Source organism: Scyliorhinus torazame, chromosome 25, assembly GCF_047496885.1.
Source record: "Scyliorhinus torazame isolate Kashiwa2021f chromosome 25, sScyTor2.1, whole genome shotgun sequence".
Classification (NCBI taxonomy): domain Eukaryota; kingdom Metazoa; phylum Chordata; class Chondrichthyes; order Carcharhiniformes; family Scyliorhinidae; genus Scyliorhinus; species Scyliorhinus torazame.
The window spans coordinates 19,515,849-19,543,661 of NC_092731.1; positions in this window are offsets into that span (position 1 = coordinate 19,515,849).

The window sequence follows — 27,813 nt, forward strand, 5'->3', positions numbered from 1 at the left end:
TTCAGGGCTTTAATGACTGTGGCCGCGGTCATGTCGGAGCAGGGAATGGCAAAAGGGAAGCGGGAGTATTCGTCCACTACATTAAGAAAATATGCGTTGCGGTCGGTGGAGGGGAGGGGCCCTTTGAAATCGAGACTGAGGCGTTCAAAGGGGCGGGAAGCCTTAATCAGGTGCGCTCCATCTGGCCTGAAAAAATGCGGCTTGCATTCCGCGCAGATGTGGCAGTCCCTTGTGACTGTACAGACCTCTTCTAAAGAGTATGGGAGATTGCGGGACTTGATGAAGTGGTAAAACCGAGTGACCCCCGGGTGGCAGAGGTCCTCGTGGAGGGTTTGGAGGCGGTCAATTTGTGCGTTGGCACATGTGCCGCGGGATAGGGCATCGGACGGCTCGTTCAGCTTTCCGGGCCGGTACAAGATCTCATAGAACAAGAACAAACAAAGAACAAAGAAATGTACAGCACAGGAACAGGCCCTTCGGCCCTCCAAGCCCGTGCCGACCATACTGCCCGACTAAACTACAATCTTCTACACTTCCTGGGTCCGTATCCTTCTATTCCCATCCTATTCATATATTTGTCAAGATGCCCCTTAAATGTCCCTATCGTCCCTGCCTCCACTACCTCCTCCGGTAGTGAGTTCCAGGCACCCACTACCCTCTGCGTAAAAAACTTGCCTCGTACATCTACTCTAAACTTTGCCCCTCTCACCTTAAACCTATGCCCCCTAGTAATTGACCCCTCTACCCTGGGGAAAAGCCTCTGACTATCCACTCTGTCTATGCCCCTCATAATTTTGTATACCTCTATCAGGTCGCCCCTCAACCTCCTTCGTTCCAGTGAGAACAAACCGAGTTTATTCAATCGCTCCTCATAGCTTATGCCCTCCATACCAGGCAACATTCTGGTAAATCTCTTCTGCACCCTCTCTAAAGCCTCCACATCCTTCTGGTAGTGTGGCGACCAGAATTGAACACTATACTCCAAGTGTGGCCTAACTAAGGTTCTATACAGCTGCAACATGACTTGCCAATTCTTATACTCAATGCCCCGGCCAATGAAGGCAAGCATGCCGTATGCCTTCTTGACTACCTTCTCCACCTGTGTAGCCCCTTTCAGTGATCTGTGGACCTGTACTCCTAGATCTCTTTGACTTTCAATACTCTTGAGGGTTCTACCATTCACTGTATATTCCCTACCTGCATTAGCCCTTCCAAAATGCATTACCTCACATCTGTCCAGGTTAAACTCCATCTGCCATCTCTCCGCCCAAGTCTCCAGACAATCTAAATCCTGCTGTATCCTCAGACAGTCCTCATCGCTATCCGCAATTCCACCAACCTTTGTGTCGTCTGCAAACTTACTAATCAGACCAGTTACATTTTCCTCCAAATCATTTATATATACTACAAAGAGCAAAGGTCCCAGCACTGATCCCTGTGGAACACCACTGGTCACAGCCCTCCAATTAGAAAAGCATCCCTCCATTGCTACCCTCTGCCTTCTATGGCCTAGCCAGTTCTGTATCCACCTTGCCAGTTCACCCCTGATCCCGTGTGACTTCACCTTTTGTACTAGTCTACCATGAGGGACCTTGTCAAAGGCCTTACTGAAGTCCATATAGACAACATCTACTGCCCTACCTGCATCAATCATCTTAGTGACCTCCTCGAAAAACTCTATCAAGTTAGTGAGACACGACCTCCCCTTCACAAAACCGTGCTGCCTCTCACTAATACGTCCATTTGCTTCCAAATGGGAGTAGATCCTGTCTCGAAGAATTCTCTCCAGTAATTTCCCTACCACTGAAGTAAGGCTCACCGGCCTGTAGTTCCCGGGATTATCCCTGCCACCCTTCTTAAACAGAGGAACAACATTGGCTATTCTCCAGTCCTCCGGGACATCCCCTGAAGACAGCGAGGATCCAAAGATTTCTGTCAAGGCCTCAGCAATTTCCTCTCCAGCCTCCTTCAGTATTCTGGGGTAGATCCCATCCGGCCCTGGGGACTTATCTACCTTAATATTTTTTAAGACACCCAACACCTCGTCTTTTTGGATCACAATGTGACCCAGGCTATCTACACCCCCTTCTCCAGACTCAACATCTACCAATTCCTTCTCTTTGGTGAATACTGATGCAAAGTATTCATTTAGTACCTCGCCCATTTCCTCTGGCTCCACACATAGATTCCCTTGCCTATCCTTCAGTGGGCCAACCCTTTCCCTGGCTACCCTCTTACTTTTTATGTAAGTGTAAAAAGCCTTGGGATTTTCCTTAACCCTATTTGCCAATGCCTTTTCATGACCCCTTCTAGCCCTCCTGACTCCTTGCTTAAGTTCCTTCCTACTTTCCTTATATGCCACACAGGCTTCGTCTGTTCCCAGCCTTTTAGCCCTGACAAATGCCTCCTTTTTCTTTTTGACGAGGCCTACAATATCACTCGTCATCCAAGGTTCCCGAAAATTGCCGTATTTATCTTTCTTCCTCACAGGAACATGCCTGTCCTGTATTCCTTTCAACTGACACTTGAAAGCCTCCCACATGTCAGATGTTGATTTGCCCTCAAACATCCGCCCCCAATCTATGTTCTTCAGTTCCCGCCTAATATTGTTATAATTAGCCTTCCCCCAATTTAGCACATTCATCCTCGGACCACTCTTATCCTTGTCCACCAGTACTTTAAAACTTACTGAATTGTGGTCACTGTTACCGAAATGCTCCCCTACTGAAACATCTACCACCTGGCCGGGCTCATTCCCCAATACCAGGTCCAGTACCGCCCCTTCCCTAGTTGGACTGTTTACATATTGTTTTAAGAAGCCCTCCTGGATGCTCCTTACAAACTCTGCCCCGTCTAAGCCCCTGGCACTAAGTGAGTCCCAGTCAATATTGGGGAAGTTGAAGTCTCCCATCACCACAACCCTGTTGTTTTTACTCTTTTCCAAAATCTGTCTACCTATCTGCTCCTCTATCTCCCGCTGGCTGTTGGGAGGCCTGTAGTATACCCCCAACATTGTGACTGCACCCTTCTTATTCCTGATCTCTACCCATATAGCCTCACTGCCCTCTGAGGTGTCCTCTCGCTGTATAGCTGTGATACTCTCCTGAACAAGTAGCGCAACTCCGCCTCCCCTTTTACATCCCCCTCTATCCCGCCTGAAACATCTAAATCCTGGAACGTTTAGCTGCCAATCCTGCCCTTCCCTCAACCAGGTCTCTGTAATGGCAACAACATCATAGTTCCAAGTAGTAATCCAAGCTCTAAGTTCATCTGCCTTACCCGTAATGCTCCTTGCATTAAAACATATGCACTTCAGGCCACCAGACCCGCTGTGTTCAGCAACTTCTCCCCGTCTGCGCTGCCTCAGAGCCACACTGTCCCTATTCCCTAGTTCTCCCTCAATGCTCTCACCTTCTGACCTATTGCTCCCGTGCCCACCCCCCTGCCATACTAGTTTAAACCCTCCCGTGTGACACTAGCAAACCTCGCGGCCAGGATATTTATGCCTCTCCGGTTTAGATGCAACCCGTCCATCTTATACAGGTCACACCTGCCCCGGAAGAGCTCCCAGTGGTCCAGATAACAGAAACCCTCCCTCCTACACCAGCTGTTTAGCCACGTGTTTGTCTGCTCTATCTTCCTATTTCTAGCCTCACTGGCACGTGGCACAGGGAGTAATCCCGAGATTACAACCCTCGAGGTCCTGTCTTTTAACTTTCTGCCTAGCTCCCTGAACTCCTGCTGCAGGACCTCATGCCCCTTCCTGCCTATGTCGTTAGTACCAATATGTACAACGACCTCTGCCTGTTTGCCCTCCCCCTTCAGGATTCCCTCTACCCGTTCGGAGACATCCTGGACCCTGGCACCAGGGAGGCAACATACCATCCTGGAGTCTCTTTCACGTCCACAGAAGCGCCTATCTGTGCCCCTGACTATAGAGTCCCCTATAACTATTACTCTTCTGCGCTTTGACCCTCCCTTCTGAACATCAGAGCCAGCCGTGGTGCCACTGCTCTGGCTGCTGCTGTTTTCCCCTGATAGGCTATCCCCCCCGACAGTATCCAAAGGGGTATATCTGTTCGAGAGGGGGACAACCACAGGGGATTCCTGCACTGACTGCCTGCCCTTTCTGGTGGTCACCCATTTCTCTGCCTGCACCTTGGGTGTGACCACACTTACATAACTGCGATCTATGACGCTTTCCGCCACCTGCATGCTCCTAAGTGCATCCAATTGCTGCTCCAACCGAACCATGCGGTCTGTGAGGAGCTGCAGTTGGGTGCACTTTCTGCAGATGAAGCCATCCGGGACACTGGAAGCCTCCCGGACCTGCCACATCTCACAGTCAGAGCACAGCACCCCTCTAACTGACATTGCGTCAATTAATTAAAATTAAAATTTGTCTTTTTTTTTTTTTAATACTTTTTTTAAATTTCAAAGTTACTGTCAACTATCTGTTTCCTAGCACTAGATTTCTAATAGAAATGCGATAGCTAACTATAATATTCTCCGATCTCTGGCTTAGATATCCTCTAAATTATAATTAAGTTATTATGTTTAATTAGATCCCAAATACTCAAAAAAATTTAGGTTAGAATCCCAACCAGCCACTCAGGTCACAGCTTTTCTGTGATGTCACTTCAGTTTCCCCCCGACACACACAATTTGAAAAACAGGTATAAAAGTAAAAATCACTTGCTTACCTTCTGAGATGTTCTCAGGTTCCCTCGCTGACAGAGACTGCTCCTCCACCTCCAATCCTTGACCTGCACAATGCTAATAATATAATAATATAATATGGCACTTACCTTACACCAATGGGTCTTATTATTAGGTTAGAGGAGGAGGGCGGGTGGGAGACACTACACGTGTAGTGTCTCGGGTTTCCTCTCCACCAGAATTTATTGGGGGGGGGGGGGGGGGGCACTTGCCACAGGTCGAACTTCCGGTTCCCGCCGAAATCCAAAGGGCTGCTCCTGCAAAGGTAAGTGCTTTTAAATTCACTACTCACCTCCAAGAAGGCCCCTGCGCACCGCTGCCGCCGAAATCCAAAGGGCTGCTCCTGTAAAGGTAAGTGCTTTTAAACTAACTACTCACCTCCCAGAAGGCCCCTGCGCACCGCTGCCGCCGAAATCCAAAGGGCTGCTCCTGCAAAGGTAAGTGCTTTTAAATTCACTACTCACCTCCAAGAAGGCCCCTGCGCACCGCTGCCGCCGAAATCCAAAGGGCTGCTCCTGTAAAGGTAAGTGCTTTTAAACTAACTACTCACCTCCCAGAAGGCCCCTGCGCACCGCTGCCGCCGAAATCCAAAGGGCTGCTCCTGCAAAGGTAAGTGCTTTTAAATTCACTACTCACCTCCAAGAAGGCCCCTGCGCACCGCTGCCGCCGAAATCCAAAGGGCTGCTCCTGTAAAGGTAAGTGCTTTTAAACTAACTACTCACCTCCCAGAAGGCCCCTGCGCACCGCTGCCGCCGAAATCCAAAGGGCTGCTCCTGCAAAGGTAAGTGCTTTTAAATTCACTACTCACCTCCAAGAAGGCCCCTGCGCACCGCTGCCGCCGAAATCCATAGTTGAAGGTGGAGAGCTCGATCCTCCACCTTAAGATCTTGTCATTTTTAATTTTGCCCCGCTGTGCATTATCGAACATGAAAGCTACCGACCGTTGGTCAGTGAGGAGAGTGAATCTCCTGCCGGCCAGGTAATGCCTCCAATGTCGCACAGCTTCCACTATGGCTTGGGCTTCCTTTTCCACTGAGGAGTGGCGGATTTCTGAGGCGTGGAGGGTTCGGGAGAAAAAGGCCACGGGTCTGCCCGCTTGGTTAAGGGTGGCCGCTAGAGCTACGTCGGAGGCGTCGCTCTCGACCTGGAAGGGGAGGGACTCGTCGATGGCGCGCATCGTGGCCTTTGCGATGTCCGCTTTGATGCGGCTGAAGGCCTGGCAAGCCTCTGTCGACAGAGGGAAGGTCGTGGTCTGTATTAGGGGGCGGGCCTTGTCTGCGTACTGGGGGACCCACTGGGCGTAGTACGAAAAGAACCCCAGGCAGCGTTTCAGGGCTTTTGGGCAGTGCGGGAGGGGAAATTCCATGAGTGCGCGCATACGTTTGGGGTCGGGGCCTATTATCCCATTGCGTACTATGTAGCCCAGAATGGCTAGCCGGTCGGTGCTAAAAACGCACTTGTCCTCGTTGTACGTGAGGTTCAAGGCTTTGGCGGTCTGGAGGAATTTTTGGAGGTTGGCGTCGTGGTCCTGCTGATCGTGGCCGCAGATGGTTACATTGTCGAGATACGGGAACGTGGCCCGTAACCCATGTTGATCAACCATCCGGTCCATCTCCCGTTGGAAGACCGAGACCCTGTTTGTGACGCCAAAAGGGACCCGTAGGAAATGGTATAATCGCCCGTCTGCCTCGAAGGCTGTGTACTTGCGGTCACTTGGGCGGATGGGGAGCTGATGGTAGGCGGACTTGAGGTCCACGGTGGAGAAGACTTTATACTGGGCAATCCGATTGACCATGTCGGATATGCGGGGGAGAAGGTACGCGTCTAGTTGTGTGTACCTGTTGATGGTCTGGCTATAGTCAATGACCATCCTTTGTTTCTCCCCTGTCTTCACTACTACCACCTGCGCTCTCCAGGGACTATTGCTGGCCTGGATTATGCCCTCCTTTAGTAGCCGCTGGACTTCGGACCGAATGAAGGTCCGGTCCTGGGCGCTGTACCGTCTGCTCCTAGTGGCGACGGGTTTGCAATCCGGGGTGAGGTTCGCAAACAAGGACGGGGGTTGCACCTTGAGGGTAGCGAGGCCGCAGATAGTGAGTGGGGGTATGGGGCCGCCGAATTTAAACGTAAGGCTCTGTAGATTACATTGGAAATCTAATCCCAGCAAGGTGGGGGCACAGAGTTGGGGAAGGACGTTAGGTTTGTAGTTTTTGAACTCCCTCCCCTGCACCGTTAGGGTAACTATGCAGAATCCCTGGATCTGTACGGAGTGGGATCCTGCAGCTAGGCAAATCTTTTGTGCGCTGGGATAGGTGGTCAAGGAACAGCGTCTTACCGTGTCGGGGTGGATAAAGCTTTCCGTGCTCCCGGAGTCGACTAGGCATGGCGTCTCGTGGCCGTTAATTAGGACCGTTGTCGTCGTCGTCTGGAGTGTCCGGGGCCGAGCCTGATCGAGCGTAACCGAAGCGAGCCGTGGTTGTAGTAGTGGGGTGGGGTCCGTTGTTGCCGTCCAAGATGGCGTCGGGGATGGACAAAATGGCCACCCCCATACATCGCACGTGGCTGGGGGGTCACAAGATGGCGGCGGGGGTGGACAAAATGGCCGCCCCCATGCGTCGTACAGGTCGGGGGCGGTCCAAGATGGCGGCGCCCCTCCTCCCCTCGTGGTGGTCGGGACCCAAAATGGCGGCGTCTGCGGGTCGCACAACGGCGCCCCTCCTCCCCTCGTGGTGGTCGGGACCCAAAATGGCGGCGTCTGCGGGTCGCACATGGTGTGCTGGGGGGTCTGGGGAGCGCTAGGACCGCGAGCGCTAGGACCGCGCGGAGCTCCCTCACCGCGAGCGCTAGGACCGCGAGCGCTAGGACCGCGCGGAGCTCCCTCACCGGGGACAGCGGTGGTCGGGGCCCAAGTCGGCGGCGCCGGCGGGTCAGGCGTGGGGCCACGAGCGCAAGGAGCGCGAGGAGCTCCCTCACCGGGGACAGCGGTGGTCGGGGTCCAAGTAGGTGGCGCCGGCGGGTCAGGCGTGGGGCGCGGGACGGGGGTGAGGGTGGCGTTAGGGACGCGACAAACCCCCTCCTCTCCGTGGAGAGTGTTGGCCGGGACCCAAAGCGGTAGCGCCGGCGGCGGGTCGTACATGGGCTGCGGGGAGGGGGGTTGGGGAGCGTAGGCGGCGTGCAGGGCTCCCAGTTCTCCCGGGACCGCGGTGGTCGGGAACCAGAGCGGCTGCGCCTGCGGGTCGCACATGGCGTGCTGGGGGGGTTGGGACGCATAGACAGCTTGTAGGGCTCCCTGTGGCCCCGGGACGGCAGCGACCTCGCGGGATCGGCACACCACCGCATAATGGCCCTTTTTCCCGCAGCTTTTGCAGATGGCTGCGCGGGCCGGACAGCGCTGTCGGGGGTGTTTCGCCTGGCCGCAGAAATAACAGCGGGTGCCCCCGGTGCGACTCGGCGTTTGGACTGCGCAAGCCTGTGGGGTGTCCGGGGGGGGGGTAGGGGGTTTGCCGCGACGGGTACGCACGGGGCCCAATGGCCTGCTGCGCGGTCGGGGCCGTAGGCGCGGGTATTACGCGCGGCCACGTCTAGGGAGGCTGCTAGGGCCCGTGCCTCTGAGAGTCCTAGCGACTCTTTTTCTAGAAGTCTTTGGCGGATTTGGGAGGATTGCATACCTGCCACAAAAGCGGCGCGCATTAACATGTCCGTGTGTTCGTTTGCATTCACCGACGGGCAGCTGCAGGCTCGTCCCAAAATCAGCAGCGCGGCGTAGAACTCGTCCATCGATTCTCCGGGAGCTTGCCGTCTCGTCGCGAGCTGGTAGCGAGCGTAGATTTGGTTAACTGGGCGAACGTAGAGACTTCTCAGTGCTGTGAACGCCGTCTGGAAATCGTCGGTGTCTTCAATGAGGGTGAAAATCTCCGTGCTCACCCTCGAGTGCAGGACCTGCAGTTTTTGTTTGTCTGAGACTCGGCCGGTGGTCGTTCTGATGTAGGCCTCGAAGCAAGTCTGCCAGTGTTTGAAGGCTGCTGCCGCATTCACTGCGTGGGGGCTGATCCTCAGGCATTCTGGAATGATCCTGAGCTCCATAGTCCTTTTTAGGCACGCTTAATAAATTGTAGCGCACAAAGACTCCATGAGACGAATATGGTGAAGTCGATGAGGCTTTATTAAGCGTGTCTGTTCCCCAGCAGCTCGATAGTAAACTGGCCTGCGGGGGAAGACACCGGCTTCTTATACTCCGCCTTCAGGGCGGAGCTTGAGGTCAACGGCCAACCAGGACCCGGGATCTGTCAGCCAATGACATTAGGGCTTCCAGTCCCACATGACCCCCAATACATACTACCACACCCACTATAAAAGGCACGAGGCACTCACACTCCGCCTCTTTCCACAGAGTGAGTCAGGGTGTATGTACAGTATCACACCTCCAGCACGTGGCTAAGAGCTAGTCTGGTTCAGTCAGACAGAGTAACCACACTTAGGTTAGCAGAGAGTCGAACTCACAGAGAACTGAGCTAACTGTGTGACAGGTTCAATAAATCAGATTGAACTAACTTCAAGGTCTGGAGTATCTTTCAGTTAAAGCTGCATCCAGTTGCAGCCCGTGTTATCTCAGTGTGCTTAACACAACGTCCCCTAGTCGCCACACTCCGGCGCCTGTTTGGATACACAGAGGGAGAATTCAGGATGTCCAATCCACCCAACAGCACATCTTTGGACTGTGGGAGGAAACCGGAGCACCCGGAGGAAACGCACGCAGACACGGGGGGAAGGTGCAGACTCCGCACAGACAGTGGCCCAGCAGTGAATCGAATCCCTGTCCCTGGCGCTGTGAAGCAGCAGTGCTAACCACTGTGCCACCGTGTTGTGTCATTTAAAAACTCATCTGGTTCACCGGGTGAGTAATCCAGAGACCACGAGCAATGCTCTGGGAAACTCGGTTTGAAACCTATCACAGCAGATAGTGGAATTTAAACCATTGAAACCATTGTTGATTGTTGTAAAAACTCAGCTGGTTCACAAATGCCCCCTTTTGGGAAGGAAATCTGCCATCTTTATCCGGTCTGGCCTACATGCGACTCCAGACCCACAGCAAATGTGCTTCAACTCTTAAATGCCCCCCTCTGAAATAGCCCAGCGAGACACTGCCAAGAGATGGTTCAAGAAGGCATCTCACCATCACCTTCTCAAGGGGCAAGTAGGAATGGACATTAAATGCTGGGCCCAGCAATTTATGTAGAACCTTGGAACCATAGAACCCTGCAGTGCGGAAGGAGGTAATTCGGCCCATCGAGTCTACACCGGCCCTCTGAAAGAACATCCTACCTAGGCCCGTTTCCCCCCCCCCCCCATCCTTCAACCCCACCTAACCTGCACAGCTTTGGACTGTGGGAGGAAACCGGAGCACCCGGAGGAAACCCACGCTGACACGGGGAGAACGTGCAAACTCCGCACTGACAGTCACTCGAGGCCGGAATCGAACCCGGGTCCCTGGCGCTGTGAGGCAGCAGTGCTAACCACTGTGCCACCGTGATGCCCCTGAAGTAAATTATGAATTTTTAAAAAACGATTGTGTTATTGATTGATGCATATCCTGATTATTATCTTTCTTTGTTGTCCCTCAAGCAATATCAAAATAATAACAATAGAATCTGCACCTTTCAAATGAAAGATTTAATATGTTTGCAAATTAATCTTCTTTATCCATGCGTCAGCCCGGTGGTGCAATGGTTAGCACTGCTGCCTCACAGCGTCGAGGTCCCAGGTTCCATCCCGGCTCTGGGTCACTGTCCGTGTGGAGTTTGCACATTCTCCCCGAGTTTGCATGGGTTTCGCCCCCACAGCCCAAAGATGTGCAGGTTAGGTGGATTGGCCATGCTGAATTGCCCCTTAATTGGAAAAAAGTAATTGGGTACTCTAAATTTATTTTTTTAAATTTCATGCGTCAGCGTTTGCTCTGCACCGGCCCTCTGGAAGAGCACCCTATCCAGGCCCACTCCCCCGTCCTATCCCCGTGCCTCGCGCATTGATCATGGCCAATCCATCTAACCAGCTCACCTTTGGACATTAAGGGGCAATTTGGCCTGGCTAATCCACCTAACCTATACACCTTTGGACTTGTGGGAGGAAACCGGAGCACCCGGAGGAAACCCACGCAGACACGGGGAGAACTTGCAAACTCCACACAGACAGTGACCCGAGGCCGGAATCGAACCCGGGGCCCTGGCGCTGTGAGGCAGCAGTGCTAACCACTGTGCGACCGTGCATAGGTTGCGAATCTTTGGCACTCTCCACCCAGCGAGCTGCGAATCTTCTGTCACTGAGCATATTGAAGGTATGGATTGATAGACGATAAGAGCGTAAAACATAGGAACAGATATGGGAAGTTCCTGGAGGTTAAATGGGAAGGCTCCACTTCGTGACGGACAATGTTTGTTGACTGACTGCTGGAATTTTGGGGGTTGATAAATTCTATTGGACACTTTCCTTTCTTAATCCGTCGGTTTGTTTGCAATGGGCTCCGTGCATCTTCACCGTCTCACTAATGAGATTCCGAGTGGGCCGTTTCCTATTTACGGCATTCTTTATTAAGCCTGCCACACTCAGGCTTCCTCTCTGCATTTAATTGTTCTAATTAATACCGAACAGAAGGGACTCGGAGCTTCTAATCCGCTAATTATGGATCCGTGCTTTCATTAACGCAAGTGCTAAAATTGTGCCGCTCTGTAAACAAAACACTTAAGTATAACTCACAAAGCTGTAGCGATTCTGCTTTGGAGATGAAGGCGTCGGCAGGCTGGTGTGGCTCAAAAGGAAAGAGGAGCAGGGGGTGATGATTCCGCTCGGTCAGACCTTGGTGGGGGGCAGATTTCGGAAAGGAATGGCCCCCTAAGTCACAGAAAGCAGAGGTTCAAACCCAACTGTCCATCGTCGAGGGTGAGGCCCTGGTCTAACACCGAGGGCCGCAGTCTTGCGGGATCTGTGTCCGCCCCTCCCTCTCCAAATTCTGACCCCCTTCACATCTCTGCCCCACCATCGGTGTTCGCGCCTTCAACCAGTCAGCCTAACTCGCCCCCAGAACCCCCTCCGCTGCCTCTTTTGACCAGATTTTGGTCACCTGCCCCAATATATGACTTTGCGTCACATTTTGTCGGGCGACACTCCTGCAAAGCGGCTAGGAAGGTTTTGCTGTGTGATAGGTGCTATATGAATGCAGTCAAAGTTGTTCAGGACTGTAGTCTTTCCGACGAGAATCTGACTTCTCCGGCCTTTTCTTTTTAATTTTTCACGGGATGTGGGCGTCGCTGGCTGGCTCCAGCATTTACTCCTGTTGCCTTTCTTACCAACTGTAACTATGGCAGTCAGTGAGGTTGCCCTCCTTCCTTTTGATATCTATATTCTAATGCTCAGAGTCGCCAGGTATCAAATGATACCACCACAAGTTTCAACCGGTTATCGATCAAAGAGCCAAACACCAGTTAGTTAGTTCAAGGTCAAGGGTACTTTATTCACACACAATTAGTCATGCAACATAAACACTACTAGTTAACTACACCTATTGACTATGACAACCTGTACTTAACTTCAGGCACCCGGCTTAGGTCAGAGGAACAGTGGCCGTTGTTTGATTCTGGATCTATCGGGTCTGTAGGAGTAACTGCTGCTCAGCTCGGCTCATCCGTCTGGTCGCGGGCGTTGGACTTGAACTTGCTTCTGGTGGTGCTGCAGTTGGAAGTAGACGTTGCCGGAGCGCCGGGTCAAAGAGAGGCCGAACACATGGTGGATTCTCTTATGCTTGGGGGTTTTCGCACTCTTCTGGGCGGTCCTTCAGTTTGGACCCCACTAATTGGGTGATCCCCGATCACTGTGTTCGATTCGAACCAATAAAGGGGCGGGTGCCTTGATGGCTGGGCGTGTCGCAAGCAGTCATTGACCCTGTTGTTTACGCTTCCCTAGTACAGGGAGTGGCGCCGAAATGTCTGGGATTGTATCGGTTGCTCGAGTATCAATCCTTTGTCTGGTGGAGATGGTCCATCAAATGCTAATCGGTTGGGGTTTCGATACCGTCTGGATTCCTCACTCGCAAATATACATTCAGGCTCTGAGCCTGCCTGAATCTCGCGTTGTCCATTTTCCCCGCTATGCTTTGCGACCTTCCCTGTTCCTGGTTGTAAGGGGCCATCCCAGATGGCTACACTCCCCATCCCTAATTCCCTCTGGAGAAGGTAATGGTGAGACGCATTCTTGAACCGCTGCAGTCCATGCGCTGTAGGTGCACCCACAGTGCTGTTAGGGAGGGAGTTCCAGGATTTTGACCCGGCGACAGTGAAGGAACGGCCGATGTATTTCCAAGTCAGGATGGTGAGTGGTTGGAGGGGAACCTCCAGGTGGTGGGGTTCCCAGGTATCTGCTGCCTTTGCCCTTCGAGATGGTAGAGGTCGTGGGCTTCGAAGGTGCTGTCGAAGGAACCTTGGTGAGTTACTGCAGTGCATCGTGCATCTTGTAGACGGGACACACGGCTGCCATGTGTGTCTGTGGTGGAGGGAGTGAGTGTTGAAGGTGTGGATGGGGTGCCAATCGAACAGGGGCGGCTTCATCCTGAAGTGGTGTCGAGCTTCTTGAGTGTTGTTGGAGCTGCACTCATCCAGGCAAGTGGAGAGGATTTCACCCCTGACTTGTGCCTTGTAGATGGTGGACAGGCTTTGGGGGGGTCAGGAGGTGAGTTACTCACCGCAGGATTCCCAGCCTCTGACCTGCTCGTGTAAGCACAGTATTTATATGGACAGACCAGTTCAGCGTCTGATCAATGGTAACCCCCAGGATGTTGATAGTGGGGAATTCAACAATTTTATTTATTTATCAAGGAGCAATGTTTAGATTCTCTTGTATAGGAGATGGTCATTGCCTGGCACTTGTGTGGCACGAATGTAACTTGCCACTTGTCAGCCCGAGCCTGGATATTGTCCAGATCTTGCTGAATTTGGACATGGACTGCTTTGTTATCTGAGGAGTCGCAAATGGTGCTGAACATTGTGCAGTCACCCGCCAACATCCCCACTTCCGACCTTATTATGGAGGGAAGGTCATTGATGAAGCAGCTGAAGATAGTTAGGCCCGAGGCAGGTTCAATCAAGGCTTTCCAGAGGGCATTAGATGATCCTTTGAATGGGAGTGCGGGGAGAAGGCGGGGGAACGGCACTAAGTCACGATGCCCGTTTGGAGGGCCGGTGCGGAGACGATGGGCCGAATGGCCTCCTTCTACGCCGTAACGATTCCCCGATATCTGCGATTCAGGCAAAGTGAGTTCCAAATCCCAGAACGCCCTCCCTACCAGTACTGTGGGCGTACCTACACCATATGGGGCTGCAGCGGCTCAAGAAGGCGGCTCACCCACCACCACCTTCTCAAGGGGTCAATTAGGGATGGGCACTAATTGCTGACCTTGTCAGCGACGCCCACATCCCGTGAGTGAACGCAAACAAAAAAAAACGCACACTTAATTACTTCGAAAGGGCAGTGACTCTTCCTTTTAACACTGGGCCTCAAGGTTTAATAAGTCATTCCTGCCTTTTGTAATGATTAAACTGTTCTAATAATGATTAACCTTTTTAGTTTGGCGTGTCAGCAATCACCTTACACGCGTGGCAATGCCAGCGTAGGGACGGGGAGGTGTGTCGTATCCATGGTGATACTATGTCTTCGCGAACATTTGCGCGCTGGAATGAGTGAATCACCTTGCAGCCGAATGCACAGCCTCTTATCAGCACCCTGCAGAGTGGGCCAGCCAATTGCCATGTCAAAATGCACCCACGGGCCACCCCAACAGCGTTTAATTGACTGCCAAAGTACACAGCCAGTTCTTTTATTCTCCAAACTAAAATTGCTTTTTCTGACAGCAATGTATTTTCGGAGCTGTTCACTGATGCGCGGAATGGGAAGGTTCGCTGGAGTCTGGGGGACAATGGGGCTCGTTGTCGAAACGCGGCCCGCTTGTAATCCCCACACTCGAGACGCGGAGTCAATTATAAATTAGACTAGTTATTCAAATTGGGCAGGTTGCTGTTCGGCATCTTATCCGCAGCACAACACCCCTCCCCCCACACACACACAGCAGTGTGGGTGAGCAGAGAGATCTCGGTGTCCATGTACATAGATCCCTGAAGGTTGCCACCCAGGTTGAGAGGGTTGTTAAGAAGGCGTACGGTGTGTTAGCTTTTATTGGTAGAGGGATTGAGTTTCGAAGCCATGAGGTCATGTTGCAGCTGTACAAAACTCTGGTGCGGCCGCATTTGGAGTATTGCGTGCAATTCTGGTCGCCGCATTATAGGAAGGATGTGGAAGCATTGGAAAGGGTGCAGAGGAGATTTACCAGAATGTTGCCTGGTATGGGGGGAAGATCTTATGAGGAAAGGCTGAGGGACTTGAGGCTGTTTTCGTTAGAGAGAAGAAGGTGAAGAGGTGACTTAATTGAGGCATACAAGATGATCAGAGGATTAGATAGGGTGGACAGTGAGAGCCTTTTTCCTCGGACGGTGATGTCTAGCACGAGGGGACATAGGTTTAAATTGAGGGGAGATAGATATAGGACAGGTGTCAGAGGTAAGTTCTTTACTCAGAGAGTAGTAAGGGCATGGAATGCCTTGCCTGCAACAGTAGTGGACTCGCCAACACTACGGGCATTCAAATGGTCATTGGATAGACATATGGACGATAAGGGAATAGTGTAGATGGGCTTGAGAGTGGTTTCACAGGTCGGCGCAACATCGAGGGCCAAAGGGTCTGTACTGCGCTGCAATGTTCCATGTTCTATGTTCTATTATCCGCAGGGTGACGAGGGGACTGAATTTAGGTAGAAGTTAGCGTTTTAGACCATAAGACTCAGGAGAAAAAGTGGGCCATTCGGCCCATTGGGTCTGCTCCATTCAATGAGATTGTGACTGATCTGATGTGATAAACCTCAATTCCACTTTCCCGCCTTATCCCCAAAACCCTCGATTCCCTCACTGATTAAAAATCTCTCTCAGCCTGGAACACACTTAGCGGCCCAGCCTCTACAGCTCTCTGCGATAAAGAATTCCACAGATTCACTCCCCTCTGAGAGAAGAAATTCCCCCTCATCTCTGTCTGAAATGGGGCGACCCCTCACTCTGAGATTCTGCCCTCTGGTCCTAGACTCTCCCACAAGGGGAAACAACCTCTCAGCATCGACCCTGTCAAACCCCCTGAGAATCCGATACGTCTCAATAAGGTCGCCTCTCATTCGTCTAAACTCCAGTGAGCACAGGCCCAACCTACTCAACCTCTCCTCATCAGAAAATCCCTCCCGCCCCGGGATCGACCGAGTGAACCTTCTCTGGACTGCCTCCAATGCCGGTATATCTTCCATAAGGGGACATAGAACATAGAACAGTCCAGCAAAGTACAGGCCCTTTGGCCCACGATGTTGTGCCGACCATTTATCCTAATCTAAGATTAGACCAAAACTGTTTTGGGCTACAGGAATCATTTTCTTTTCTCCTAAAACTTGCTGGGAGCCCTAAACATTGGGAGGGGGGCGGGCGTGAGGGGGGTGTTGGGGTGGTGGTGGTGGTGGTGGGGGGGGGGGGCGAGGGTGGTGGTGGGGGGGGGGGGGGCGAGGGGGGTAGTGGGGGGGGGGCGAGGGGGATGTGGGGGGGGGGGGGGAGATTGTTTGCCTTTAACTCCTCAGCTTGCATAGCTATCAAAACAGTGGAGTTGTGGAAGATAATGTTTGACTGACAGCTGAAAATCATCCAATCACTTTCCAATTGCCCGTGGAATAGCCAAGCACGCAAAAGAACCCGGGAAACAGGAGAAGGAGTAGGCCATTCGTCCCTTCAAACCTGCTACACCAGACAATAAGATATTGGCTGACCATATTAATGTCTCGACACCACTTTCCTGTCCGATCCCCCCTAGCCCTCAGTTCTTTTGTCGATCAGAAATCTGTGTAACTCGGCCTTGTATATAATCAATGACCCACAGCCCCCTCCCCCCTCCCCCACTGCTCTCTGGGGGAGAGAATTCCAAAGGATAATTACCCGCTGAGAGAAGAAACTCCTCTTAATCCCTGTCTTAAATTGGAGACGCCTTATTGGGAGGCGCACGGTGACGCAGTGGTTAGTGCCGTTGCTTCACAGTGCCAGGGTCCCAGGCTCAGTTCCTGGCTTGGGTCACTGTCTGTGCAGAGTCTGCACTCTCTCCCTGTGTCCAGGTTTCCTCCGGGTGCTCCGGTTTCCTCCCACAAGCCCCCAAAGACGTGCTTGTTGGGTGAATTGGCCATTCTGAATTCTCCCTCTGTGTACCCGAACAGGCGCCGGAATGTGGCGACGAGGGGATTTTCACAGTAACGTCATTGCAGTGTTAATGTAAGCCTACTTATGACAATAAAGATTATTATTATTAATTTAAACTGTGCCCCTTGTTCTAGATTCCATTACGAGGGGAAACATCAATTCTGCATTGATCCCTCAGAATCTTACATGTTTCAATTAGATCGCCTTTTAAAAAAATGTCTCATTCTTCTGAACTCTAAGAGGTGAAGAAGGTTATATAAAATTGCAACAGGATCTGGACCAATTGGGCCAGTGGGCCGATGAATGGCAGATGGAGTTTAATTTGGATAAATGTGAGGTGATGCATTTTATTCGATCGAATCAGGCCAGGACCTACTCAGTTGATGGTAGGGAGTTGGGGAGAGTTACAGAACAAAGAGATCTAGGGGTACAGGTCCATAGCTCCTTGAAGGTGGAGTCGCAGGTGGACAGGGTGGTGAAGAAGGCATTCAGCATGCGAGGTTTTATTGGTCAGAATATTGAATACAGGAGTTGGGACGTCTTGTTGAAGTTGTACAAGACATTGGTAAGATCACACATGGAATACTGTGTTCAGTTCTGGTCACCCTATTATAGGAAGGATATTATTAAACTAGAAAGAGTGCAGAAGAGATTTACGAGGATGCTACCGGGACTTGATGGTCTGAGTTATAAGGAGAGGCTGGATAGGCTGGGACTTTTTTCCCTGGATCGAAGGAGGCTTAGGGCTGATCTTATAGAGGTCTATAAAATAATGAGGAGCATTGATAAGGTAGATAGTCAACATCTTTTCCCAAAGGTAGAGGAGTCTAGAACTAGAGGGCAGAGGTTTAAGGTGAGAGGGGAGAGATACAAAAGAGACCAGAGGGGAAATTTCTTCACACAGAGGGTGCTGAGCACCTGGAACGGGCTGCCAGAGGCAGGGGTAGAGGCGGGTACAATTTTGTCCTTTAAAAAGCAGTTAGGCAGTTACATGGGCAGGGTGGGTATAGAGGGATATGGGCCAAATGCGGGCAAGTGGGACTAGCTTAGTGATAGAAACTGGGCGGCATGGACAAGCTGGGCCGAAGGGCCTGTTTCCATGCTGTAAACATCTATGACTCAGCAGCCCAGAATGGCAACATCAACCCGTTCAACAAGCCAGAGGCCTATGTCACAATGCCCCTCCATCTATCCAACAAAAGTTGCGCGTCCATCATTTGGAATGCGGCTGAATCTTAAAGGCTGCTAAATATCTCAGCCATCTTGAATTGGAAGAAAGGTTGCGGGGTCTTTTACCTCAGCAGACCATCAGTCCCTTTCTGGCCAGTCTGGAGTTATCAAATGCCAATTGCCTTTGTATAGTTCTCTTTGAAGTTGGGCTGTGCACTCGGTGGCCATTAGTGGCACCTCAGAAATAACGAGGCGCCTGTTTCCCAGAGACTGCAATGGCGCCGTCTCCTGGTCAGCGGTCGCAGGCAAACCCAATTTCAGCCAGTTTAAGGATCGTGTTCAGTTTTAAGATTTCCGAATGAGCAATGAGAAATATCTAGATATATTTTATAAATGTTTACAGGGTGCGGTCTTAGTTCCTCAGCCGTTGCTCTTAGGTGTCACGAGGAGGCTGCTCTGGCTTACCAGGCCGCAGGCTTTGGCGCCTGAAAATAGAAATACAGAAGATGAGGAAAAGGGATGGGGTGAAAAACAAGGGCTGGAATTCTCCGACCCCGCGCCGGGTCGGAGAACCTGCGATAATCGCGCCACGCCGCCCCGACACCGGCTCACCGATTCTCGGGCGGCCGCAGGATCCCCGCCATGCCGGTCGGGGGCCGTTTAAAGCCCCCCCCGTCAGCGATTCTTCGGGCCTCGACGGGTCGATTGCCCGCCGAGTTCGGCCAAGTCCCGCCGGCGTGTGTTACGTATGGTCCCACCCGGCGGGACCTAAGAGTTCTGTCTGCGGGGGCCATTCTGGTGGGGGGGGGGGGCAGCCTCTACGGTGGCCTGGCCCGCGATCGGAGCATACCAATCGGTGGGCGGGCTAGTTCAGTGGGGGCCTATGTTCCTCCGCGCTGGGCCCCTGTAGGGCTCCGCCATATTGCCTGGGGTCCGGCGTAGAGACGGGACCCCGCGCACATGCATGAACCCGCGTCGGCCATGGCGCGCTGGCTTTCGGGCGCCGGAGCTGGGGACACCACTCCGGCGACGTACTAGCCCCCTAGGAAGGAGTGGCTATCTGCCACTTGAGGCCCGTTGACGCCGGAGTGGCTCGGGCCGCTTTTCCCGCCGGCGTCAGAACTTGGCCGCGGGATTGGAGAATCCCGATCAAGGTCGATGTTCATACCATCTGCAGCTTGCAATTTTTTGCCAGATAGTAGGAGGATCGTGAAGTCGGACCTGAGAAGGCCCATGTCACAGGAACATCCGAAATGTTCTCAATGAGGCCAGATGCTAAGCGCCTACTGACCTAGGCGACGGATCGAATGGAGTCACCGGGTCTTGGGGCCGGGGGGGTGGGGCTGTGGTTTGAAAGGAGTAGGCAGGTAGGAGGAAAGGGGGCTTCTCGTAGGGAGAATGGCTCTCCCCACTGCCCAAACCTGTGATGCAGCCATGTCTGTACCCCGCCAGTTTCCTGCCACCTTGTCCTGAAAGAGAGAAGAAAGAGTGCCAGTGATTGGTGCTGCAATATGCTTGGGTGATGTGCCTGCCATAGCTGAATAGCTGGAATGATCTGGAAGCAGTGAGGGGTGGGTTTTGGTTCGTGTGTGTGGTTGAGGTGGAGTCACTGACTGTTGGGCCTTAGTCCTGATTACGTTGAGCACATCTATGGAAGGTGACCTCACTGACCTTGACAACCCGGGTGAGCTCATTGGCCTGAATGTTTAGGATGGCGGGGGCTGTGCCCAGCGTTGACTGGCAAAAGGCGGGATTTCTGCCCCTCGGTCGGGAGGGAGGGAGTCCCGCCTGAGAGATTGGCCGGCAGCTCGCCAGTCCCTCCAGCAACAGCGCTGCAGTGGCCGGAAGAGGTACAGCATGGAGGTGCCAGGGACTAAGCTCTGAGGACCAGAGGCTCAGGGTGGCGAGACTAGGGAAGGCCTGGGAAGGGGACCGGGCCTTAAAAGGAGGGCATGCTCAGTCAGAAGGGGGCTTCTGATAGCGCCTGTCTTAGAGGCAGGGCACTAACCCACTGGAACATACAGAAGCTGAAGATCCATTATGATCCTAAAATGGCATTGGCAATGTGGCAAGAGTACTTTCAGTAATAGTATATAATGATGGCAAGATAATTGTCCAGGTAATAAATGTTCATGGTTTACAAAAGCATCTGCATCCATTAAGTGCTTGGACTAGAGAACGGTAGATGGATTTTTGATGCATTTAAAGATTTGCCTTTGTGTAATACCTTTTCACATAAAGTCATCTTGTCTGTCAGAAACTATTCAGACCTCTTTGCAAACAATGGATTGATTTGAAAGCCACAGTGACATAGGAAGGGCTGGAGCCCATTCAGCCCCTCCAACCCCTGCCAAATAATTATGGCTGATTCGTACATCAACTAAATGCCCCCCCCTCAACAAAAATCTATTGATGCCGGCCTAGAAAGATTTCTTGGTCTCCAGCAGCCTCCCCCCCACCCCCCCCCCCCTCCCCCCACCCCAGGCCTTTCGAGGGGGAGAGTTGCTGATGTCCACTTGCCGGGCAGCACGGTAGCACAGTGGTTAGCACTGTTGCTTCACAGCACCAGAGTCCCGGGTTCGATTCCCGGCTTGGGTCACTGTCTGTGCGGAGTCTGCACGCTCTCCCCGTGTCTGCGTGGGTTTCCTCCGGGGGCTCCGGTTTCCTCTCACAAGTCCCCAAAGACGTGCTTGTTGGGTGAATTGGACATTCTGAATTCTCCCTCCGTGTACCTGAACAGGTGGTGGAATGTGGCGACTAGGAGCTTTTCACAGTAACTTCATTGCAGTGTTAATGTAAGCCTACTTGTGACAGTGAAGATTATTAATTAATTTAATTTCTGTGAAGACGTGCTTCCCCCCCCCTAGGTGGACTAGCTTTAATTTTAAGATTGTGATCCCCCCCCCCTCTCGTTCTGGACAGCCCAGGGGAAATGGTCACATTGCATCGACCCTGTGGGCTCATTTTATCACCTTGGTTAGGTCATCATTTCATCCCACAAAAGGAGGCCATTTGGCCCATCGAGTCTGCACTGGCCCTTGGGAAGAGCACCCTACTTAAGCCCCACACCTCCACCCTGTCCCCATAACCCAGTAACACCACCCAACCTTTTTGGACACTAAGGGCCAATCCACCTAACCTGCCCGTCTTTGGACTGCGGGAGGAAACCGGAGCGCCCGGAGGAAACCCACGCAGACACGGGGGGAACGTGCAGACGGGGCACAGACAGTGACCCAAGCCGGGAATCGAACCTGGGACCTTGGAGCTGTGATGGAACTGTGCTAACCACTGTGCTACCGTGCTGCCCTTTCTATGAAATCTGTCGTGATTTACACTGCCCCCCCCCGCCGTCCGTCCGTCGCTGCTCTGAGGAATGGTCTCTCCAGCTGCAACATTACAGTACAAATGGAGCCCGTTCGGCCCATCGTGTTCATGCTAATCAACAAACATTTGACTGCACTAATCCCATTTTCAGTGCTCAGCCCATAACCCTGGAGGTCAGGATAACATTACATTAGTATTTGTGATCAGTTCTCGGGCTGGATTCTATGCCCCCCTCCCCTGCTTGCCAGCTGCCTTCCCCACCAACCCCCACCTGTCTCCCATTTGATGGGGGACGGGGGACGGTGAAGGCATTGGTCACCCAGCACACCTTTTGACCTTTTGAGGCTCTTACATAGAACATAGAACAGTACAGCACGGTACAGGCCCTTCAGCCCACGATGTTGTGCCGACCATTTATCCTAATCTAAGATCAGCCTAACCTCCACCCCTTCAATTTACTGCTGTCCATGTGCCTGTCCAAGAGTCGCTTAAATGTCCCAAATGACCCTGACTCCACCACCTCTGCTGGCAGTGCATTCCACACACCCACCACTCTCTGTGTAAAGAACCTACCTCTGACATCTCCCCTATACCCTCCTCCAATCACCTTAAAATTATGTCACCTCGTGACAGCCATTTCCACCCTGGGGGAAAATCTCTGGCTATCCACTCTATCCATGCCCCTCATCACCTTGTACACCTCTATCAAGTCACCTCTCTGCCTTCTTCGCTCAGTGAGAAAAGCCCTAGCTCCCTCAACCTTTCGTCAGAAGACATGCCCTCCAGTCCAGGCAGCATCCTGGTAACTCTCCTCTGCACCCTCTCCAAAGCATCCACATCCTTCCTATAATGACCTAAGTGTGGTCTAACCAGGGTTTTATAAAGCTACTGCAAAACCTCGCGGCTCTTAAACTCAATCCCCCTGTTAATGAAAGCCAACACACCATACGCCTTCTTAACAACCCTATCAAGCTGGGTGGCAACTTTGAGGGATCTATGTACGTGGACCCCATGATCCCTCTGTTACCCCATGCTTCCAAGAATCCTGCCTTTAATCCTGTATTCAGCATTCAAATTCGACCTTCCAAAGTGAATCACTTCACATTTATCTTGGTTGAACTCCATCTGCCACTTCTCAGCCCAGCTCTGCATCCTGTCAATGTCCTGTTGCAACCTGCAACAACCCTCGACACTATCGACAACTCCCCCAACCTTCGGGAAACTTACTAAGCCACCCTTCCACTTCCTCATCCAAGTCATTTATAAAAACCACAAAGAGCAGGGGCGGAATTCTCCCGAAACGGCGCGATGTCCGCCGACTGGCGCCCAAAACGGCGCCAATCAGACGGGCATCGCGCCGCCCCAAAGGTGCGGAATGCTCCGCATCTTTGGGGGCCGAGCCCCAACATTGAGGGGCTAGGCCGACGCCGGAGGAATTTCCGCCCCGCCAGCTGGCGGAAACGGCCTTTGTTGCCCCGCCAGCTGGCGCGGAAATGACATCCCCGGGCGGCGCATGCGCGGGAGCGTCAGCGGCCGCTGTCAGTTTCCCCCGCATGCGCAGTGGAGGGTGTCTCTTCCGCCTCCGCCATGGTGGAGGCCGTGGCGGAGGCGGAAGGGAAAGAGTGCGCCCACGGCACAGGCCCGCCCGCGGATCGGTGGGCCCCGATCGCGGGCCAGGCCACCGTGGGGGCACCCCCTGGGGCCAGAGCGCCCCGCGCCCCCCCCAGGACCTCGGAGCCTGCCCACGCCGCCTTGTCCCGCCGTTGAAAAGGTGGTTTAATCCACGCCGGCGGGACAGGCAATTTATCGGCGGGACTTCGGCCCATCTGGACCGGAGAATCGAGCGGGGGGGCCCGCCAACCGGCGCGGCCCGATTCCCGCCCCCGCCGAATATCCGGTACCGGAGACTTCGGCAACCGGCGGGGGCGGGATTCACGGCAGCCCCCGGCGATTCTCCAACCCGGCGGGGGGGTCGGAGAATGACGCCCCAGATCCTTGCGGGACACCACTGGTCACCGACCTCCGGGCAGAATACTTTCCATCCACTACCAGTGGCTCTTAGGTGGTCAATTAAGGTTACTTAAGTGCCCCCCCCCCACCCTCTGCTCCCATTGTTATTTTACCGGTGGCAGGGAAGGCCCATGCCAGGCGGGCAGGTCAGCAAGAGGGAGGGGTGATATTTTGGGTCCATAGAAGGTACTATCACCACCCCCCCCACCCCAATAAGGTCATATCCACCGTTAACTCTCCCACACGCTCCCCAACTCCCCAACCCAACTCTCAAACCTGTAACCCCTTCAGCCCCACTCCCACACCCACCAGCCCCCTTGCATCACTTCCTCTTCCTCAGGGGGGAAGGGCAGGGTGCTGGCTGTAGTCCCAGCAGTGGCCAGTGGTGGAACCTGGCGCTGGCGAGAGTTGTGTTTCCGCCGATCGGATTGGCCAGCAGTTCTCCAAGACGGGACGACCACCCAGATTGGGGGAGGGGGTGGGAGAGACTTCTTGACCTCAGCCTATTACCACCCTCGAGCTGCATGAACTGCCGAACCTTTACTGGGTGGGCCCAAGCTTGACCTTTTAGATCCGAGGCGGGGGGGGGGGGGGGGAATCGACGGGGGCCCTGTAAGATGCAGCCCCTTGTATGGGTAAATTAGCTCTAAGAAATCTGCACACAAGGACACACAATTTCCTTCATAACTTACTCCATTCAAAGAAAATTGCCCAATTTCTCTTTCCTGCATCGAAAGTGGATGGCCTCGCGCTTTCCTGCCAAGAACTCCATCTGCCGTATTTTCCCCATTCCGTCTATGCTCCTTTTTGAAATGTGCCATTAACCAACTGTCCTGCTGCCTCCTAACTTGGCGCCAACTGCAAATTGGACACGAGGCGCGGTTCCGTGATATTTGGCAGAAAGCTGGCCTCCCAAGTGAGGCCGTGGAGGAACGCCCCTTGTCACATCTGGCCAATCGGAAGACGTGCTCGCCAGACCCCCTCCTGGCCCTTAGCCCATTTGGCGAGAGCTTGGCGCAGGTGATCGTCCAACAGACTGAGTTCAAATCCTTCACCAGCTGAAGTGGCTCTTGGCACTCGCCTCGCTAACTTACCCCACAGTGGTTTGATGGTGTTAACGGCAATTAGCAAGGTAGCTACCGAGAGAGGGAGAGGGATCATTCCTCTGTGTCCCAGAACCTCCCAACCAAGCCACAAGGTCATCGCCAATTCTGTGCGTGCACAATTTTGCACACTGCCTCTTGAGCGGATTTGCTTCCTGAAAGTCCAGATTCACGGTACTTATCCTTCGTAGCAGGTGGCAGGTTCCGGGGGGGGGGGGGGGGGGGGGGAGGGCCGGGGGGGGGGGGGGGGCATGGTTGATGTTAAACTGACAGGCCTGTAGCTGACTGGTTTCCACCTCCTTGCCCACAGGGATGGACAGAATGTACAGCCACAGGAACAAGCCACTCGGCCCGTCTGCGACGGTGCATCTGCTCCCCACCAGGCACCTCCCCCCCTTTTACATTTAACCCCATCAACATCCTTTCGACAATCCCATCCTTCCGGCCTTATACTTTCCCTTTAAGAAAAAGACGGGGTGAAATTTTACATTGCCACCCCCCCCCCCATCTTCCCCCCCCCCCCCCCCCCCCCATTCCCCTCCCTGACAGAATGTTTGTAAAATTCAGCGAGGAGCCAGTCTGCCACCTACCCACCTGCCCCCTTGGCCTGCACCCCATTTTACAGGGTCCGTGGAGACATCAGCTGACTTACCCATCCGTAGGCCTGTTGAGGCCCCGAAGTGGCCAATTACTGACCGCCCATCGCCGTTCACCAGCCGCCCTTTTTTGTCCTAACCATAGAGATGATTCAGCACACAAGGAGACCATTCGGCCCATCTTGCCCATGCTAGCCCGAGGACACCCAGGTGACCTTTTTAATCCCACCATCCTGCATCCAGTCCACAGCCCTGCCGCTTAGAGCGCTGAAGGTGCGGATCCAGGGACTTTTTAAAAGGGTTTTGGGCCTCCGCCTCCACCACCAACTCAGGCAGCAAATTCCCAACACCCTCTGCGCAAAAACGGTTTTCCTCACATCCCCTCTAACCCTTCAGTCACTTAGCTTGAATCCATGACCCCTGGTGTGATGAACGGTTACTGCCTTAGCATCATGTAAGGTGATGTCCCCTTTAAGACCAGGCTTGCAACCCTGAGGACTCCGCCTCTGACTCCGCCCATCTGTGAGCCATATATAAGGGGCTGCCTCATGGGCTGCGCAGCAGTCAGCACACGTCTCAGCTCGAGCATAGTTCTTAGTCTAATAAAGCCTTCTTTACCGTTTACACTCTAAGCGTCATTATTGAGGGTACCTCACCTGGTTTGTAACCTTTCTGCCCAAGGAAACTGGCTCCGCCTCTCTGCTCGAACTCTACCCCTCGCCATTCTGTAAACCTCAATCATGTCACTCCCCTCAGCCGTCTCTGTCCCAAGGAAAACAACCCCAAACTCTGCAATCTCTCCTCGTAGTTACAATGTTCCAGCCCTGGCAACATTCCAGTAAATCTCCTCTGCACTCCCTCCAGAGCAATTACGTCCTTCCTGAGATGTGGTTACCGGAACTGCACACAATACTCCAGGTGTGGCCCCACCAGTGTCTTATACAGCCCCATCATTATATCCCTACCTTTGTATTCTATATCTCTGCCAATGAAGGAGAGCATTCCATTGGCTTTCTTTACAACCTTATCTACCTGTACTGCTACCTTCAGGGGCCTGTGTATTTGCACGCCAAGATCTTTCACTTCATCTAACCCTCTCAGGATATTCCCGTTTATTGTGTATTCCCTTTTACTGTTTGACCTCCATAAATGCATCTCACGTTTACCAGAGTTGAGCTCAATCAGCCACTTCCCTGCCCTCTCCACCAACCCATCTACCAGGGGGAGGCCTTGTGGTTTTAGCTGCACTAGGTGGAGTTGGGCAAGTGTGAGGTACCCTGGTGGCATAACCCCAGCCCCGCCCCGTCCCATCCCCCGAGAACATTTTGGGCCTTCCTACTCCAGCCTCTAAAACCTGGCCCACCAACGCCCCCCCCCCCCCCCACCCCACCACTCCCGCACACTCACCCAACTCCCCTTGCCGGCGCCTGCCCAGCTCACTTACCTTCAGCCCGGCCTCCATATCCTCCCCTTCTTCGGAGAAGGGCTGTCGTTCCAGAAGTGGCCACCGCCCAAACCTGGCGGCTGTGGGGCCTCTAGAGCTGTGAGCCATCTCTGCGAGGGTCACCCTACCCAGATTGGGGGGAGGGGGGGTGGGGGGGAGTGGGAAGGGATGGCGGATTCTTGTCCTTAGCCAATTAACACTTTGCTGAACGACGTGGAGATGTGTGCCCCGCTAATTCTTTGGGTGGAGGGCTAGGGAACCGGGCCAACTTAACGGTCCTTCTCAAAGACCCTTTCACAAGCTTGCAACATCCCCAAAATGCTTTGCAGCCCATGAAGCTCATGTTTGAAGTGTAGCCGCCGCGCTAAAGTAGGAAACAATTTGAGCACAGCACGATCCCACGAATAACAATGAGATGATGGCCAGGTAGTCCACTTCATAACGTCGGCCGAGGACACCAGTGATAACTCCCCTGTTCTTCTTCAAAATGGAGCCAGGTTGGATCTTCCACGCTTACCTCAAGGAGCAGAGTTTAACGTCTCAAACCTTTGACGGTGCGGCACTCCCCCAACACTGCGCCAGGAATGTCAACCTGGATTCCTGCACGCAAGATTCCGGAGTGAGATTTAAAAATAAAGAAAATAAAAAATTTAGAGTACCCAATTCCTTTTTTTCCCAATTAAGGGGCAATTTAGTGCGGCCCATCCACCTACCCGGCACATCTTTTGGGTTGTGAGGGCGAGACCCACGCAAACACGGGGAGAATGTGCAAACTCCACACGGACAGTGACCCAGAGCCGGGATCGAACCTGGGACCTCGGCGCCATGAGGCCGCAGTGCTCACCCACTGTGCCACCGTGCTGCCCTCAGATTAAATACATTAACGTCACAGAAAACAGAATTTCAATTAACAGTTAAACAATTCTTAACATTAACATGCTAACTTATACCTTCTCTATCTCCAATTAAGCAAAGCCCAAAAACCACTTGCAGGGTTACTTGTGGTACACTTGTTTAGCAATCCCTTGGAAAGAATGGTTGGAGAGGGAGAGAATCCCTTTCAGGAAACAGCCTGCAGATCTTTCTGTCTGTGTCAGATTGCTGCTGAACATAAAAGTGCCTGCCAGGCTCCCAAA